The following is a 17,663-nucleotide window of genomic DNA, read 5'->3' as shown; positions in this document are numbered from 1 at the left end:
TCACAGTAGCATCGTTGCAGCTGTTGAAGATGGAGGTTCTTATTCCAGCTCCCGCCGACTGTGAAGTGCGGTCAGTGATAACGCTAGGCCGCACACGGCTCGACGGACAGCAAGTCTCCTGCAGGAGTTCAGCTGGGAGGTGTTTAATCATTCACCCTACAGCCCGGACCTCGTTCCCAGTGATTTCCATCTTTTCCTACACCTCAAGAAATTCCTGTCCGGTCAGCGTCAGCGTTTTGAGAATGACAGAGAGGCGGAGATGGTTGTCACACAGTGGTTCCAATCCCAGGCGGCAGACTTCTACGACACAGGTATTCAAAAGTTGGTCCCACGATATGACAAATGTCTCAATTCCGGTGGCGAATATGTTGAAAAATAGCTGGACACTTGCTGTATCTGTTGCAATAAATATTTCCATGAAATTGTGTTTTGTTTCTGTAAACGGCCCCAGGGAAACTTACTTTGTAGACGAGCCTCGTATTTCTCTTTGTAGTAGTTGTTATATTGTCGTTGCTACCATTTAATCTTGTAGTCGTAGTTGTTGTAGTAGAGTTCCTGATAGATTTTCTATTGATTGGGATAATCGGATGGTACTGTGAGGAATCTAAGTTCCTCACGCAAGAAGCCTTGAGGTGAATCAGCAACAACCAGTGTCCAAGTCCACGTAGAGTTTATTCAAAGATCAGAATGACGTTACAGCGAGCAGCAGTGATAGAATAGTAATGCTTAACCTTCAGTCTAGATAGTGGTTTATAAAGGATCAAAAATGAATAGTCATATTATGGTAACGGAAATGAGGCAATTCCCAAACAGACCCTTTGGCCGTTGACATCTTGACATCTGCGGGGGCAAGATGTCATCCTCAAGATAGCACCTAATTAAAGAGGAGTGTATATCCGTTATTTCCAAAATATTCTAATTTATACTGCTATAAATAAACTCCACTATCTGGTCTGTTTATTCCCTGACTTACATTTTGACAATAAAAAGGTCAGAGGAATAAATACATAATTATTTATGAGGAGGGTTCAAGGTACATAGTACAGTACACATTACACGTGAACTAAACTGAACTAAAGGGAAATGAAGTAAACGGAAGAAGACGGAACTAAACCGACCCAACTTAATCTTACCTAACCTAATCTAAAACATTCTGTCTTACGCCACACGAAACGGCGCTGGCAATACGACGCCGAACGTCGCAGTGCCTTTCGTGCCATACACTGGATTTGATGTAAAGCTAAGGCCATATTCTGGACACATTGTGAGTATCTTTTTATGAACGTTTTGCTTAAACACAGACAAATAGATTTGCACAAAACTTTCCAGTAAGTCGTTGGTGCCATTTTTAGAAAATTACCATGAAGTTTCAATGCATTGCCCTAATTTGTAACTCGGTGGCTTGTGATTCGATAAGAAGAGGTGAATGGTGTCCCCTCTCTCGAAACACTGAGAATCTCTGTCTACGCTATTTTAGTAATCTCATATAAGTGCTTTGTTTTGTAGGCAGTTGTTGTTGGAGAGTAATTTCTATTCCTAGGCCTTATGTATGAGTCCTAACGGAAGCATTGGTTTTGTCGCAAGGCTTTATGGGGGTTTTAAGGCCAATCTCGTGTCCAAAGTAGTGAAGTCCGAATTATAACATGGTGGCGTGTCTGTGTAGTGTATATAGTCATTGGTAAAGCTAAGCTTTATCCGATCCATACATAAACCATTCAGGCGGCTTTTTTTACCTTCCTATCGCAACTTTTTTTTTTTGTCAAAAGCAAAATGCTTTCAGACGCTGAAGTACAGCGGTTTGGTCTTTCATCTTTCGTCGAAGCTTTAGTGAGTATACAGTCGGCTTCTTTTCTGTTCCCACCATACAAAGTCCCAATCCAGGGATATGGCAGTTCATGTTCTTTTTTTTTTTACTCCCATCTTTTTATACTACTCTTTCATGTAGTATTCCCACAGGAGGAAAGTTTACATTACCTGCCCCCAGCATTTCCGAACATGTTTTAAGTCTGTGATAGATTTTAGAGATTCCATCCAGTGTCTACCGTTCTACAAACACAGGCAATGAGCTTTAATTTGTAGCTTTGATACGGCTTTCATTGGCTTGTGGTTATTCTAATTCATTTAGTTACCCATTCAAGTGTATATGGGTTTTGTCTCTTCCTGAACGCTGTTGGTGTAAAAGGGTTGTGACTGCCACAGGAAGTAAAACTGGATCTGACTTAATTTAAACTTGAGATTTGAGGTTATCACGGTGGTGAAGATGTCGATGCTGGTCTACTTCATAGTAACGCTATGAGGACTTGCAGACAGAGAGAAACATTTCGGACGTCGTTAAACCCAGTAGACAAACTTCAAAAAATTTCAACTTGCTTCTACCGGGTGATTTCTCCAGCCCCGAGCAGACAGAATGAAAAAATAAATCTTCTGTTGAACGAAATTCATTTTAATTGGAGACGCAAAAAACTTTTTAATATAAAACATTCTCTTTTACTAGTTGTTTTGTGTTCATATTTGTAAAATTGTGTTCCTTGAATTTGTCTCAGACTGTCACAGATGGCAAAGAATTGAGCCAGATCGTCTAAAAATACTTGCAAAATACGTATATGTGTGTGTGTGTGGTCTAAAGCTGTCACGGCGAGTAATATTAATTAAATATTCTTGAGCTGTCAGCCGTGTCAGATGGTCCTTGAATCGTCGGTGATTTTAAACCACCCGATAAGGTTGATAGCCCGAGATTACTTTAGTAATGTGAAAATAATGCAATGGAATGTAAAACAAAGATAAGTAGACTCTCGATTATCCGGGGTGGATTAACGGGCGTTTATCTGGTTGAGCCGAAAATTAAAAAAATAATTTTGAAGTTCTGTTGTAAAAGTTTTAACGTTTAAAAGTAAAGGAATAAATACAACAAAGAGATTATTTAAAGTATTATCATAGTACGATTACTGCTAAAAACCTGAAGTTTACGACAACAGAACGTTATTACTCTACGTTGGGATCCTCTTTTTTTAATAGTTGATATGTGCTGTATTAAATTAAAAAAGCCTTTTTCGTAAATCATTAAAAATTTAAGTAGTTTATTATGCAAAAAATACGTATTTGTTAAATATGCATGTTTTTATTGCATTTTGCGGATTATTTGTGCTCGTGTGTCGGTAGAATTAATTTCTGTCTTATGATTTGGTTAATGGGGTATGTATTACAGTGTTCTTTTATCCAAAAGTCTGTATCACTTTTCTGTCGGTCCAGAACCAGTCTGAAAGAATATATTCATCGCCCTGATGACGGAGGCAGTATGACCTCTGAAACGTTGGTTAACATCGACCAGACTACACAGCGCAATAACCCAGAAGACAGAAATCTTCATATTCACCGTTGTGAGAACCTCAAGTCTTACAATATATTTTCAGTCTCTCTTTTTTCGGGTTTTCTTTATCTAAGAAATAGGATGTGGAATGGATTCATCTGGCTTATGATAGGGACCAGTAGATTACGGATGCCGTAATGAACTTACCTGACCAGATGAGCGACTATTAGGTTTCAAATAAAGGCTCGGCTCCATGGAGTTAGATAAAAATTTATAAATGCATGTACAAACGCATTTTTACGAACACGTTGTCAGAAAGGCAATCACCTCACGCGAGTAATTGCATGGACTTATAGTATGTGTTGTTTGTGTTTTGTTAAACTTCCGCTTTTATGTTTCACCTTTCCTGATGATTCTGTAATGTTTCTTAACGACATCAGTCTTTTACGTTTTTCGCGATTTTGAACACGCATGCTTTCGAAAAAATAATTAGAAACTCGATTTAAGTTTCATACAAATTAAATTAGGAATATTATTCGGTCACATGGATAGAGAAAAATTAAATTTACTTGAAATCTCCCTTCTTTCCAGTATCAGATTTAATTGAAACCCGTTCATTACTTTTGTAGATTCGACGTTAATTTAATGCACTTCGTGCCAAACATGAGTATTTAGAAATTAAAGTGTTTTGTAATTACTTAGTAAGGTGATGTTTGCCAGTGTGCATATATCTCCACACATTGTCCTACAAGAGTAAAGGTGGTCCAACGGCCTTCGATGGATATGAACGTTAGATCTTATTCTGATACGAGGTGCGATCGGAAAGTTTCAAGACTGTGTCAATAGAGGGCGAACCGGATGTAGTACGAGCTCCTGCCTTTAGGGGATGCGGCCTACATTCATAGTGAATCAGTGTGCCAGCCGGCATCATCGAATTAGCATTTGTTTCTTAGTTACGGGCGTTTTGGTAGTGCATTACACCGACCCTCCTGCGATTTCGGAATGGCGTGTGCATCAAATTTTGCCAAAGACTCGCCAAAACGGCTACGGAAACCTATGAAATGCTAAAGCAAGCATTTGGGGAGTCCGCAATGGGTCGTGCACAAACTTTTGTGTGGCATTCACGTTTTAAAAATGGCCGAACATCTGTCGATGATGACGAGCGTTCTGGACGACCATCTTCGAGCACAACGCCCGAAAATGTTACGAAGATTCGGCAGGCCATTCACGAAGATCGACGTCGTACCATCAACGACTTGTGCGACATTGTTGGGATAGGCTATGGGACCTGTCAGCTGATTCTAAAGGAAGAACTCCACATGCGACGCATCATGACAACGCGCCAGCGCACACCGCCCTCAATGTTCGGCAGTTTTTGGCCTCAAACACCATGGCCGTCATCCCGCACCCTCCTTATTCGCCGTGTGACTTCTTCCTCTTCCCAAAGATGAAAATTCAGCTAAAGGGAAGGAGATTTGAGACGATAGAAGAGATTCAGGCAGAATCGCAAATGGTGCTTGACAGGCTGACAAAGAAAGATTTCCAGGGATGCTTCCAGGCTTGGCAGCGGCGCTGGGATCGTTGTGTTCACTCCCAGGGGAACTACTTTGAGGGTGATGGATGACTTTAATACCTGAGATAAGTGTACGGGTTTTTATAGGCGCAGTCTATAAACTTTCCGATCGCACCTCGTATTAACATAATTGCATTTGGGTCCAATGTCCGAGTTCAAAATTTTGAAAAAAATAAAATAATTTAAACTCGTAGACTCTCATGAACCTCAAATGGTTAGAATGTATGACTGCTTCTAGGATGCCTAGTAATTAATGGTATTCATACAGTATTGCTTGTAGGAGAGGCTGCTGATATATTCACACAGACAGATGTCGTGTAGACTAAAATCAATAACAAGACCTGTTAACATTACCATATACCCATTATCTGTACGTTTTCGAACTATGATAAGGTGGTATTATATGGTCCCCGACGTCTTACATAACCCCCCACTCCGATCCCCCAAGCATAGTCAGTACATTTAACTTTCAAAGGATTTGTCTCCCCATTGCCTTAAACATTGCTCTGTCTTACCCCTTCTGTGTCCTGCTGAATACTTATTTAATATGCAAATACATTTTAGCACTTTCTCCCGTTACAGTACTTTCTTCTGACAACAGTGAAGAGAGAATGGAGAAAAAAGTCAAGCATAGTATTCTTTTGGATTAGTTGCGTATTAGGTGCATTACATGCAGGCTAATAAGAAGTTGGACCCTTTGATATAACCTCGTGCCTTATCTTCATCCAGAGACGTAATCTGCTATTACTAAAACCTATTCTTCCTCTTTTTTCCCCTACAAACTCAGAAATTTATACCTCCTCAGAACTCAAGAGAAGAAAACTTTTCAACTTCAGAGAACTTAACTTCCTAAGACACAGAAATATTCTGTCCTGCTTAAATTTGCTTTAAATATGTTCTCGCAAAGTCGCAAGCAAAGAAGTGCCGCTATACTATATGAAACTACGTACTATTTTGTATCTTTTATTGCGAATTGTGTAAAGTGTGTGGGAAAATCACAAAGAGGTTATCTGAGCTGTCAGACCAGCGTCTACGAGTGAGGTATCTGGAATTAAGTTAGCCATTTGATGTGCTGAGTGAGTAATTCCGCAATATGTGCAGCTTATGTGGATTGCCGAGGAAAGTATTTGAGCCTCAGGAGACTGAGGTGTAAAACTAGGATATTACATAACGTGAACCTTCGCGATTTATAGGGGCTACTTGTAGTGTTAAGATCATGAAATCAAAGGAGTTTGCGCTGGGCATGCACCTAGGACAGGAGAAGAGGACAATAATACAAATCTTTCGGAATGTGACCATTTGCAAAATCGAAAAAGTGTGTATAACCCTAGAATTAACATAGATATTAGAGGATGATTTTGTGAAAATGTGAGCTGAGTGAAGCTGGATTAGGAACCTCCCTCTTCGTAATTCTTGTTTATTTAATTAGGATTTTTTAACGATGCTGTCTTTCACTTATACTGTAGGCGTGTAGCGTCGCATGATAGGATGATTAATAAGTTAGAAAGGATATGGAAGGAGATGTCTGTGGCCTTATTTAACGGACTATCTGGCATTTGCCTGAAGAGACAGAGTATAACCACGAGAAACCTTTTTCGGGGTCGACGGTCTCCAGGACGAGATCTGTACCGCTAAGCTCCCTAATAAGATGCAGGAGTGCCAACTACTGAGCCACAAGAGATGATTGCCTGCTAGGGCATATTTCAATTGCCATCATGTTACTTCTCGTCCCATTTCGTTGTGAATACTCTGTTCCCTGGTTTGCCGAGTCTCCCTTTTCAATGTATTCAATTTAATTTGCTATATTTTCTAATGTTACATCAATAAGTGAGGCGACCATATCGAGTTTCACGAAACTCTGTCAATGAGAATTATTAATACTTATGTATGTGTTTCAAACTTGAGACGGACTGACATACACATTCGTCTCGCTAATAGTGTTCTGCAGTAGAAACTCTGTTTATTCAGGACCCGAGTAAGTCAAAACTGTCCTCGTAGTGAATCAAGCCCTTCCGTGGAAATTCCTTTCTGCAATGCAGACGCTCTGCCTGACAGTTCGTCCGAAGGCAGCGCTTGGAGGTGAACTAATTGTGAAACCTCAGTTCTCTAGGAGGTGGGCTTTTTCCTCGTGTGGTTCATTCGATTTGTTGTCGTCGGACTTGTAGAGTTCCCATTCCGTGTCCACTCTGAAGTGTGCGCCCACCTGCTGGGGTGACATTCTGCAAGAGCGCTCTAAGAAAGAGACTTCGTACAAGGTTTTCCTAATTAACTGTGACTAAACTGTTATGTTGTACTAATAATGATAATAACATTTGACAGAAATCCGTGTAATAAAAATTCAAGATCTTTTTGTATTCCAACAGTTCAGTTGAGTTTAGGGTAATTAAATCAATTGAAATTTTATGATCAGAGTGTGTTTAAAGTCTCTTGTGTAGCTGAGTAATTGTCACCACAAAGTTAGTTTATACCGCTCTTGCTGTAAGTGCAGTTATCTGGGTGACAAGCGGGTGGCAGAAACACGCACTTCGCAACACGTTGCCCTTACTCGCCCCGACTGGCGGAGTGAAGAAAACGAAACTTATTCGTGAGGACAGACTCCACGACGCTCTCAGGAAATCGCTGCCCTCCCATGGCGGTAAAAGCAGTGTGTCGCATCAGCTGTACATCAATCCGCCACAGTACGGGCGAGAGTTCATTTTAGTAGGAGTTTGGGTTCTCACGGCGCTGAGTACCAAGTTGGCGGTCTTCTGGGTTGTAGCGTCGTGTAGTCTTTTGCACGTTTACGGATGTTTCAGAGGTCCTTGCTGTCTCCATCATCGGCAAGGACCTCTGAAACGCTGGTAAACTTCTACCAGATTGCACAGCGCTACAACCCAGAAGACAGACATCTTCGTGTTCACTTCATTTTTGTTTGATCCAGATGTAAACACGTAGGAGTTCTCGTCTTTCCAGCTTCTGAAAATAACCACTTCCTTCGTTGATAGTCGTCATACATAGTAGAATGTAGTGTGCGTTCTTTACGAAGAATCCACACTGCGATTACATTTTAGTAATGTTTGGAAAATTTAAACATTGATTGTTTTGTTAAGTAGTTTAGTGCAATTATGCAGTGTAGCGTAGTCAATATTACTCAGCTGTCCCGGCTTCTTTAACTGATTATATGACCTTAAAGTAAGTGGTAAGACGGGCACAAGCATTTTGTGGTGTCCTACTCTGTGCAGTTTTACGCTGAAGAACATGACTAAAAGTACAAGTTCGTTACTCTGAGGATGAAGAACAACGAAGTTTGCATTTTCATTACTGTAAGGATGAAGACATGGTGTTCTGGTACTGGGTATTTTGGATTTTGGGTGGGGCGACGGAGAGGGGCGGGCGTCATTTGATCGTTAATCATGCGGTCGTGTTGGAAGAGGTTATCTATAGCCTTCCTATTGCAATGTTTTAATGCTATGCAGAATTCGTTTATGCAGAAATAACTTTATTGGCTGAAGATTTCTGCCTCCGTCATCAGGGCGATCATCGCCCTGATGACGGAGGCAGTATGACCTCTGGGACGTTGGTAAACATCGACCAGACTACACAGCGCAACAACCCAGAAGACAGAAATCTTCATACTAATTCATCTCCCTGATGACGGAGGCAGTATGACCTCTGGGACGTTGGTAAACACCTACCAGACTACAGAGCGCAACAACCCAGAAGACAGAAATCTTCATACTAATTCATCGCCCTGATGATGGAGGCAGTATGACCTCTGGGACGTTGGTAAACACCTACCAGACTACAGAGCGCAACAACCCAGAAGACAGAAATCTTCATACTAATTCATCGCCCTGATGACGGAGGCAGTATGACCTCTGGGACGTTGTTAAACATCTACCAGACTACAGAGCGCAACAACCCAGAAGACAGAATTCTTCATACTAATTCATCGCCCTGATGACGGAGGCAGTATGACCTCTGGGACGTTGGTAAACACCTACCAGACTACAGAGCGCAACAACCCAGAAGACAGAAATCTTCATACTAATTCATCGCCCTGATGATGGAGGCAGTATGACCTCTGGGACGTTGGTAAACACCTACCAGACTACAGAGCGCAACAACCCAGAAGACAGAAATCTTCATACTAATTCATCGCCCTGATGACGGAGGCAGTATGACCTCTGGGACGTTGGTAAACATCTACCAGACTACACGGCGCAACAACCCAGAAGACAGAAATCTTCATACTCACCGCTGTGAAAACCTCAAATCTTACTTTATTGGCTCTTTATGTTATGTTGGCTACTGGGACCTACGAATAAGATTGCTGTTGGCTAAGAAGTTGAGCTGGGACACGCGGTTTCCCTGGGTAGTGCATACTATTTATTTGTCGAGGTGTTTGATAAGAAACCAGAAATTTCAAGATCGTGGTTACAAAAGTGCGCCGTTTGCCTCCACGTCATATATTCCGATCCCATTCCTCCTATGTTTATTTGCATATAACAATTCTATACCTGTGATTTACAACCGGAAGTTCTTCTAATCAACACGTGTCTTTCTTTTTCACTTTCATTGGGTCCGTTCTCCGTCCGTCCTTCGTTATTTTTATGTTTCTCGTTTATTTACCTTTTTGTTCCTTTCCTTCTGTCCTTCTCTCCAAATGTGTTTCTTTCTCGTTTCAGTCCTATATTTGTCGCCGCAGTTTTACTTGCAGAAGGTAATATGCTGATATCAGCTTCTGCATCGCGTGATTCTGCGGTGAATCTCCCCTCCCGCCACTTCTGCTCGTTTCGCGTGCAGAACCGAACAGCGGGTGATGGAATCGCCACAAGACGAACGTTTCGTATTTGGTTGCGAATGGCTGGCGCTGAAACTGGCTGCTCTTCAAGCGGATGGCGCCATCTCTGTGCCTTCTTAGGCAGGACCAATGATCTCACATCAAGAAAGATTGAGCGCTATATTTCTCATACATGTCACTCCGAAGCGACGAAGGGGGCTGGGATACAGAACGGAAATGGGACAAAGTAATGGATAAAGTTGTTCCTATGCACAAGGACCATCGATACCGTTAATGTGTATAAGAGTAGTGGAGGCAAAGCTCCACGCTCTCAAAACGTCTGCATTATATGGAGTTGAGTGATCAACTTCATACTCCGATCAACTTAGTTGCAGGGTGTTTATTTGTGGGTGGGCCTAGTATCGTTCTGAAAGTGGTAACGAACAGAAACATCCCTTTCCCTTTCGAAAATCGAACTTTGGTCCTGGTAGCTCATTCACAGTCTTACCGAATATCTCGGCCGAGTGGTTAGCACTCCAGTTTCGTTTTCATGATATCCTAGTAAAATCTCAGCTTGGAAGATGGGAACATTATAATGAATATGAATTCAGGAACCGTGTAGAAATAAATGTTTCTAATTTGTTCAGAAGCTGTTCTAGAATATGCACTGACACGACTGAGACATGTAGCACGCACGAGGGAAATGAGCAGTCATAAGCCCACAAAATATTAGTCGGAAAACATCACGGCAAGGAGGAATCACTTGAAAGAACTAGGAGTAAGTGTGACCATATTAAAAAAAATGGATATTCGGTAAGTGCGGTGTTAAGGTGTGGTACAGATTCAACTGACTCGGAATATGATCCAGTGATGGGCTTTTGTGAGCACGATAATGAACCTTTTGTTTACGTAAATTAAGATAGTTTCTACACGAATGAGTAACTGTTTACTTTTGGAGGAAGATTTTGTACCAAAAATAGCGTAGTTAGTTAGGCTACACCTAAAATGAAACGAGATTTAGGGAGACTTCAGAGGTAATGGATGGTTTAAATGTAAGTTTCGGTGTTTAAAACGATTCAGTGTTATTATTGTAATGATGCAAATTAATGAATTTAATAGTTACGATGTTTCCAAGATCTCCTTCTTTTGGATTCATGACAGTAAGCTAAAAGGCGTGTTCTGTTGCTGACGAATTTACAGAATAGTCCGCACTCACAGGACAGAGTAAATGCATGGAAGATAACTGGTGCCTCTGATGGCTGACTGAGATTGCGTATTGTAAAAATGTCGCAAGTTCAGCATTAGAAAGACAACATAAAGTCACATACATAATACAGTCGAGGAGTTAAGAGATCATAAAACTGGAGAGGGTGTGCTTACTGTCATTAGTGAACGGAAGTCCGCACAGGAGAAAATTAGAGTTGTAGAAAACTTATGATGTCACGAGTTATTGCCACGGGAACTCATAACAGTGGTGCCAACTGTAGTATGAAGAATACACACACTGTACGGAAGCACGAAACAAGGAATATACGAGAGAGAAGAACTAAACAAACAATAGAAGAGAGAGGTGGAGAAATGTTGAGGAAGGAATAAACAGGAAGACGGAGAAAGAAGCGGAAATAGAGGATTCTGGAAAAGAAAGATTCGCGTACGAAGATTCTGGGTGTAATGAAACATTAGTATAGGAGACTGAGCCTACATGAGTAGACGTATGAGGTGTGATATAAATGTCGTTGATCTGAGATTATTCCAGTAGGCTTGTGGGGAAAATGACGAAATATTGTAATGACGCTCGCCATACAAGGTCAGTTGTTGGGCACTGGAATAAATTATCTGCTGCACAAGCACGATTATAGAAGTAGTTAATTAGTGACTAACGAAAAAGATGCATTAGTGCAGTTACTTGTATAATTATGACTTCGTTAAGTGGTTAAGTGGTTAGGTAGTTAATAAGTTCGTTAGTTTATGGATTAAATAATTCGTCAGTTACTGGGTTATTACTGTATGTATATACATATATAATTAGTAATTCGGTTTATAAATCATTTAGTCATTGACCCTGATAATTGGCTACTTTGTATATCGGAGTTAGTTGTCAGTTTCCTTCATCGAAACATTAACTAAATGTCTTCCCCTCCATTAGTATAACCACAGCCCAATGAAGTTGGTGTGTTCATATTACGCTGTCGCCTGTAATTGGTTTGGCGGGCGAACCTGTCGTTACAAGTTCATGCTTTCTCCCGATAAAGTTCCCGGGTAACTTGGTCTCATCTTCACCTTCATGTCTCTACTTTCACTTCTTCACGACTCTTTACAAACAGACCCCTCGATGATGAAAATAATTAAGAATTTCAGTCTCCTCACAGTCTTCGCAAACGAAAATATCGAAACTTTTGCCGTTAATCCCACTGGATGCTGTGGCTAATTTATGTCGTCTCCTAGTTTCAGTAGCGTCTCATCACTTGGATTCGATAACCACTTACATGGGCCTAATATACCAAGGTCCTTAAGTATAATGTCTTTGCAAGAACGCGCTACTGGAGTCTACTTTCTCACATTGTATTTTAATTAAGAGGTGTTTTGATATGTGCCTAAGTCTCCCAAGTGATTTGTTTCTTTCTAATTTTCTTTTAACGCTTCTATCATCATACGCGCTATATGTGTCGCCCATGTAACATTCCAAGATTTCATTACCTTAATAGTAAAGCACTTGTCGAGTGTTGTGAATTATGATCCTCATAATGCAGTTGTTCTTCCTTCCTGACACTTCTTGTTTCTTAGATTCAGAATATCATTTTCTCGTAAAATCGTCGAAGCAAAATAAAGTATTTTCCCGATGTTTACATTTACTTCTGAAATGACAGGAAAGTTGCGTGCGTAACTCCTTTATTTCGTCTGTAACATTTTTTCTACGTCTTTATAACATTTATCGCGTCTGTATAAACATGACACAGATATGAAGATTTAACGCGCTCGTTGGTTTAAATGACATCTTTTGATCATCATCGCCATGAAGCTGGTAAATAACGAAGCCGTACCATTGCTCTGACATCGTCCATGATGACGATGGTTGCCTGCTGCAGCAGAAGCGGCATTGGCGGCTGCAAAGGAGACAGTGGTGGCAACTGTTGGATCCAGATTTGCATAAGTCGGTGAAGCCATCCAGTGAGGGCCACTAACCAACCCAATGAATATTTATGGATCTTCCGTATTATGGTTTGTCGTTTTGGATAGGGTTCAGATGACTGTAACTTTGGTGAACGCTCCGAAGGAAGCAGTGAAAAGAGATGGGAACAGGGTTCGGTGTTCCACTACCCTTAGTTGATGGGTAGAGTTGGATTGGGGTGGGGGGGGGGGGTATAACGGTAACGAGAAGAGTCCCTTTGCACGCCTCGGTTCGTCTCCATGTGACCATCTCAGTCTCTCGACCACGGCACGTCCATAATCCAAAAGATAAGCTCTCTAATTGTACCTAATTTACATGCTAATTACTCCTACCCTGAAAAGGGATTGAGGGGGACTGTGAGTACAGAGTAATGCCAAGAATAACGGAAGTGTAGACGAGAGGAGCGTTTGGGCAAGCGAAGAAAAAAGATGACGAAATCAGTGGCGTCTGAATTTCTATCGCACTACGGGAGAGCTTCGGCAGCTACACGTTGCAGACGGAAACAGAATTGAATTCTACGGAGAAATGAATCCATTTTGCGTCTGCTCCCAAGAGAGTGTAACGTAATTGTGTTACATGACACTTGAGGTGTACCTGGTTTGCTTACCGATTCTTTTGATTTGAGATTAATATCTTTTGTTTAATCTATATTTAATCGAATTAACTTTTGCGGTTCAACAAGGGACAGGGTTTAGGTCGCAAGTTAATTCCTAGGTTAGTGTCAAGTTGTGATAAGTTGTGATAACGTTTTCACTGCATTATGGACGAATGCGAATGTAAATGAGTGTGAGTGAATGCACACGGTGATTGGGTGGATGTGTTGGGTGTGTTAGTGCTTGCTGTAATGATGGGCAAATATGCGCTTCCGATCACTATTATCGGCTGTATTTGTACACATTTGTAAATAGCCGTCGCGTGCAGGAACCGCCAAATTTCCTACCTTTTGTCTTACAGGCAGCCTATCCTTACTCCACTCTGCCGATCTTGATTACCTTTTGCATACTCGGACCTCTGCATGTTTTCCGTTCTACCAAGAAATCGATAAATGTGGTTGCTTCGCTCACATGTTTCTGAAGCAGTCAGAATCACAAAACGCGGAAATTTGTGGTCTAATTTATTACTGAATTGCATTATTTTGTTACCACTGTTCATAAACACTGCCCTATAAATTCTTAGACCCGTATAGGGTATGAAGATACAGCTTTATGCATTGTGCAGATCAACATCTTTATAACCGAGAGTTCTGCTTTACTGTCCGTCCGTCTTTACCACAGAAAAGAAAGTTAGATTTTATTTTAAGCCTATAGGAGATTTAATGAGCCCCAGAATCGTCTTTAATAATGTTTTTTTTTCAGTTCAGTTGATTCAGTGATGAAATATAGTGCCAAAGCAACAGATGGACGATTATGCTTACCAGATTACCATTCTTTCCTTGTTGTTCGTGCAAACAGCATAGAAAAGAATTTGCTGTCTCTAAAGCGGAAAGGATTCTTGTATGCTTTTAAACCAATGTAGTAATTTCGCGTAATATAAAATGTCATTAAGTTCCAGAAAGAATACCATCCGTTATACCCGCATTCAATAGACTGTGTCATCAATTCGTTTTATATCTCATAAAATTCGTAAGGGCCTTACCAGAAATACGTTTTCGCACAGATGAAGAAAAGCTGTAAAATTCCACGTTAACAGGTATAATAATATTTATGTGACAACAAATTATTTTTCTCAGTTATGACGCCGTATATTTTTATACATGATTACCATCGTTTCGGAGGAATTATGCGGTTATCTTCGGTTGTTTCTGTCTTACAGAAGGCAATAAGTTCTTCCGACACTTTGTTACCACCTACAAGACTACACTGCAACATAACTGAAAAGGCCACAGTAAACAATTTCGGAGCTGTGAAATCTCAGATGTCGCGAAAGATAGACCTATTGAAGTCTTTGTTTTTATTTCTGTACTTTTTATTTCATTTATTTTTTAGTGTGTTGACAGTCGAAAATATTTACAGTTGACCCGACCGTAAGTTAATTAGCTATGTTCTTGTTCCCACAAGTGGAATACTGCTCAGAAATCTTGCTGTAGATTATAAGTTAAATGAATGGGGAATTCCATCTGCTAAAACTCTACCTGTATCACTTTTCCTTCAATAATGTGTGTGTGTGTGTGTGGAATGATAACATTACATTTGATCTTCGGAGAAAAGGCTTTGGGCATAGAAGATAGACAGAATTTTCTTTGATGTACGCTGTGTTGAACCAAGCCAAGCATTCAGTAATTGATAATTTATTTGTTACATAATCAATCAGTCAGTTAGTTGGTTCGTTGAAGAAATTATTGCACTTCGAAATAGACTAGAAGACGATAAAAATATAATGGATGAGGTGACCGAAGATAGCATAAAATTATAAACCTACGGAACGAAGAAGTGGATAAATGCCCTAAGAGACGCTGGGAGAGGAATTTTAAGATCGACGCAGTTGTTAAGTAGGCTGTTTCTTTAGAGAAAGATGCTTATGGTCCGAATTGACGGAAGTAGCACGAGATATTCCGTGATTTTGTCTCACGATGGAAGAGGGGTTCGTAGAAATCGTGAGTGAGCAGTGCTCCTTTAGGACCCCAGAGATAGGAGACAAAACGTACCGTTTCCATATGAAGTTCAGCGACCGGAAATAACGCGCAGAATGTCAGCGCCATGATAGGGAGACTAGGCAAACAGCGCCTCACATCCGTGTTTTCAGGTGTTTGATGTCGCGGATCTGAGTTTCTCGCAGCCTGCATGAGAGTGCTGAGATCGGCTCGGTCGGCGGCTGTGCCCGGAACCTTCAGCAAACTCGGAGGAAAAGCTATGACGTCTGATTGCCACGACATGCGTAATTCTGTTTGATGAAGCCATGAACAACGATGAATTAATAGTTACACTGTTTAGTGACCCACTTCTGTCCATAACTTACACTGGTACGAATTTCGACTACGTTACATTTGCCTTATATAACTTCGAAGATTCGTAGCTGTGCCTCGTCTGTAATTGTTCCCCTAGAATAGATTGATTAATGCTTAACTTGTACACCACTGCGATCTGTCTGTATACACTAGTCTGTCTGACTCAAGTTGTTTATTAGTTATCGCCATCAAACAGGAAGTCAGATAATGAAAGCGGTTTTACCGAAAACGAGGAAGTATCGATTTCGTGGTTAGAACCAACCTCAGAAATTGTCAGCCAGGGAAAATGCGGCAGACAGACGGTGACGGGACCATGAGGTGTTGTTCGTTCACGACAGAGCGTGAAGTACTCATAATAATGTCTTAAATAGGCCACGATCGTCTATTTGTTCTAATTTGAAATCATAATTCATGGCGTCATTCAACTGTATCTGACCAGTTCTATAAAAAAAGTGCCTTCAAGCAAAGAAGCATAATCAAACTTCGATCCAAGAGTAGGCCTACGTGTCTCAAGTGTTCTCATCTCTAGAAGTTTTCCAATCAAAATTCTCTACGAACTTATTTCCACAGTCACAGAATACAGAGCTTGTAGAAAAGTAAACATACCGTCGGATAACTAAGAAGGATGAAGTTCGTACCTAAGTTCCAGACAATAAAGACGTGTAGGGATCGTGGTAGTAGAGATCCACACAGTCTGATCCTCGGCGTCACGTGGAGGTGGGTGTTTATCTTCACGCTCCGGTCGCCTTAATCCACATACCCATGGACGTTGTGGCGATGCAAACAATCCTCGTTCCGTTTCAAGATTCGAATCCCGGTATTCGAGCCTCTGCCCACTTTTCTTACAGATAAAGTATCTTGGCGTGTTCACTGGTGGTTGTCCAGCTTCACGTTGCGACCTCTTTAACTTCTCAGGAAATCACCCGCTATAGGCTTTAAATAAGAGGACACTGGGCGTGCCCCAGAGTCGATCTGGACCGGAAGCTTCAGTGCCCCCTTCCTATAAGTAATCGAACTACGGACTTCCAGTCCGTAGCTAATTACTTTACTGAGCTGTCCCGCTGCTGTTACTTAGAAACCCGCTTTGACTGATTTTCCCCTGTGGAAGGGAGTGAAGGTCAATTCCACTCACTGTCCTTGATATAAAATTTGAGTTGATATACGCTCCGGCCGCATTACTCCTCCGGATGGAGCTATCTGTACGTACTAGGTAGGAGGTTGAATGGATCACAGAGCCTGTCTGGGTGTACTGATAAAGAAAATGTCCTTGTCTATGCCAAAAACCCAGTTCAGGGTCAGTAACTTTAAGGACTAAACTATTTCGGTTCACAGAATGTGTGTTATAAAAAATATGTTCTCCTCGGAATAGGAAGATGAAAGGTCAGGATTGAAATTTCATAAGAATGAATTTCCTGCTTGCCCTTCCGGAAGTTGTGTCTAGGGAGTTAGAATAAAGAAGATATATTCTTTCTTCGTCTCCTCTTTCGATTCATGGACAGAAATTGAACGAGGAACTCGAATGGGCCGAGAGTGTGCCCCTGGACGTGGGCGGCACTAAATCAGGTGTCACAACCAATAACGGGCCGATATATTCGCCTAGGTTCCACTCGCTGTGCGAAACGTCGAATTTCATCCGTGTGCCCTCTCTCGCTGTTTCTGATACGTGACAGGTCGATTGATGAAAAGACAACAACTAAAGTCTGTAAAAAGGTTTTTCTTTTCGGTAATCTTACACACGTATATCAGAGGTCTCATCCCGCGAACCGCAGATTTATTTTGTGCGGCCCGCATATATTTTTCTAATATTCCATGGTGCGTGATGAAAAGTCGTTACCACATGAATTTAGTAATTAATTTTATGTAGCTAATTATCCCGTTAAACCCCAGGGATAACTCTGTGTACCACGT

The 17,663-nt window shown here is 41.1% G+C and overlaps 1 protein-coding gene across 11 annotated transcripts in view; it reads left to right on the top strand.

Annotated features, from left to right (window-relative positions):
* LOC110830226 (nucleolysin TIAR) overlaps nt 1–17,663 on the top strand; it is a 907,764-nt gene that overhangs the window by 744,331 nt on the left and 145,770 nt on the right. The window lies entirely within an intron of this gene.

Source organism: Zootermopsis nevadensis, unplaced genomic scaffold, assembly GCF_977971745.1.
Source record: "Zootermopsis nevadensis isolate Lab colony 2312 unplaced genomic scaffold, Znev_1.0 Znev_ptg000021l, whole genome shotgun sequence".
In the NCBI taxonomy this organism is placed as follows: Eukaryota; Metazoa; Arthropoda; class Insecta; order Blattodea; family Termopsidae; genus Zootermopsis; species Zootermopsis nevadensis.
The sequence above is the reverse complement of the archived record's forward strand: the minus strand, read 5'-3'. Positions and strand labels throughout refer to the sequence as shown.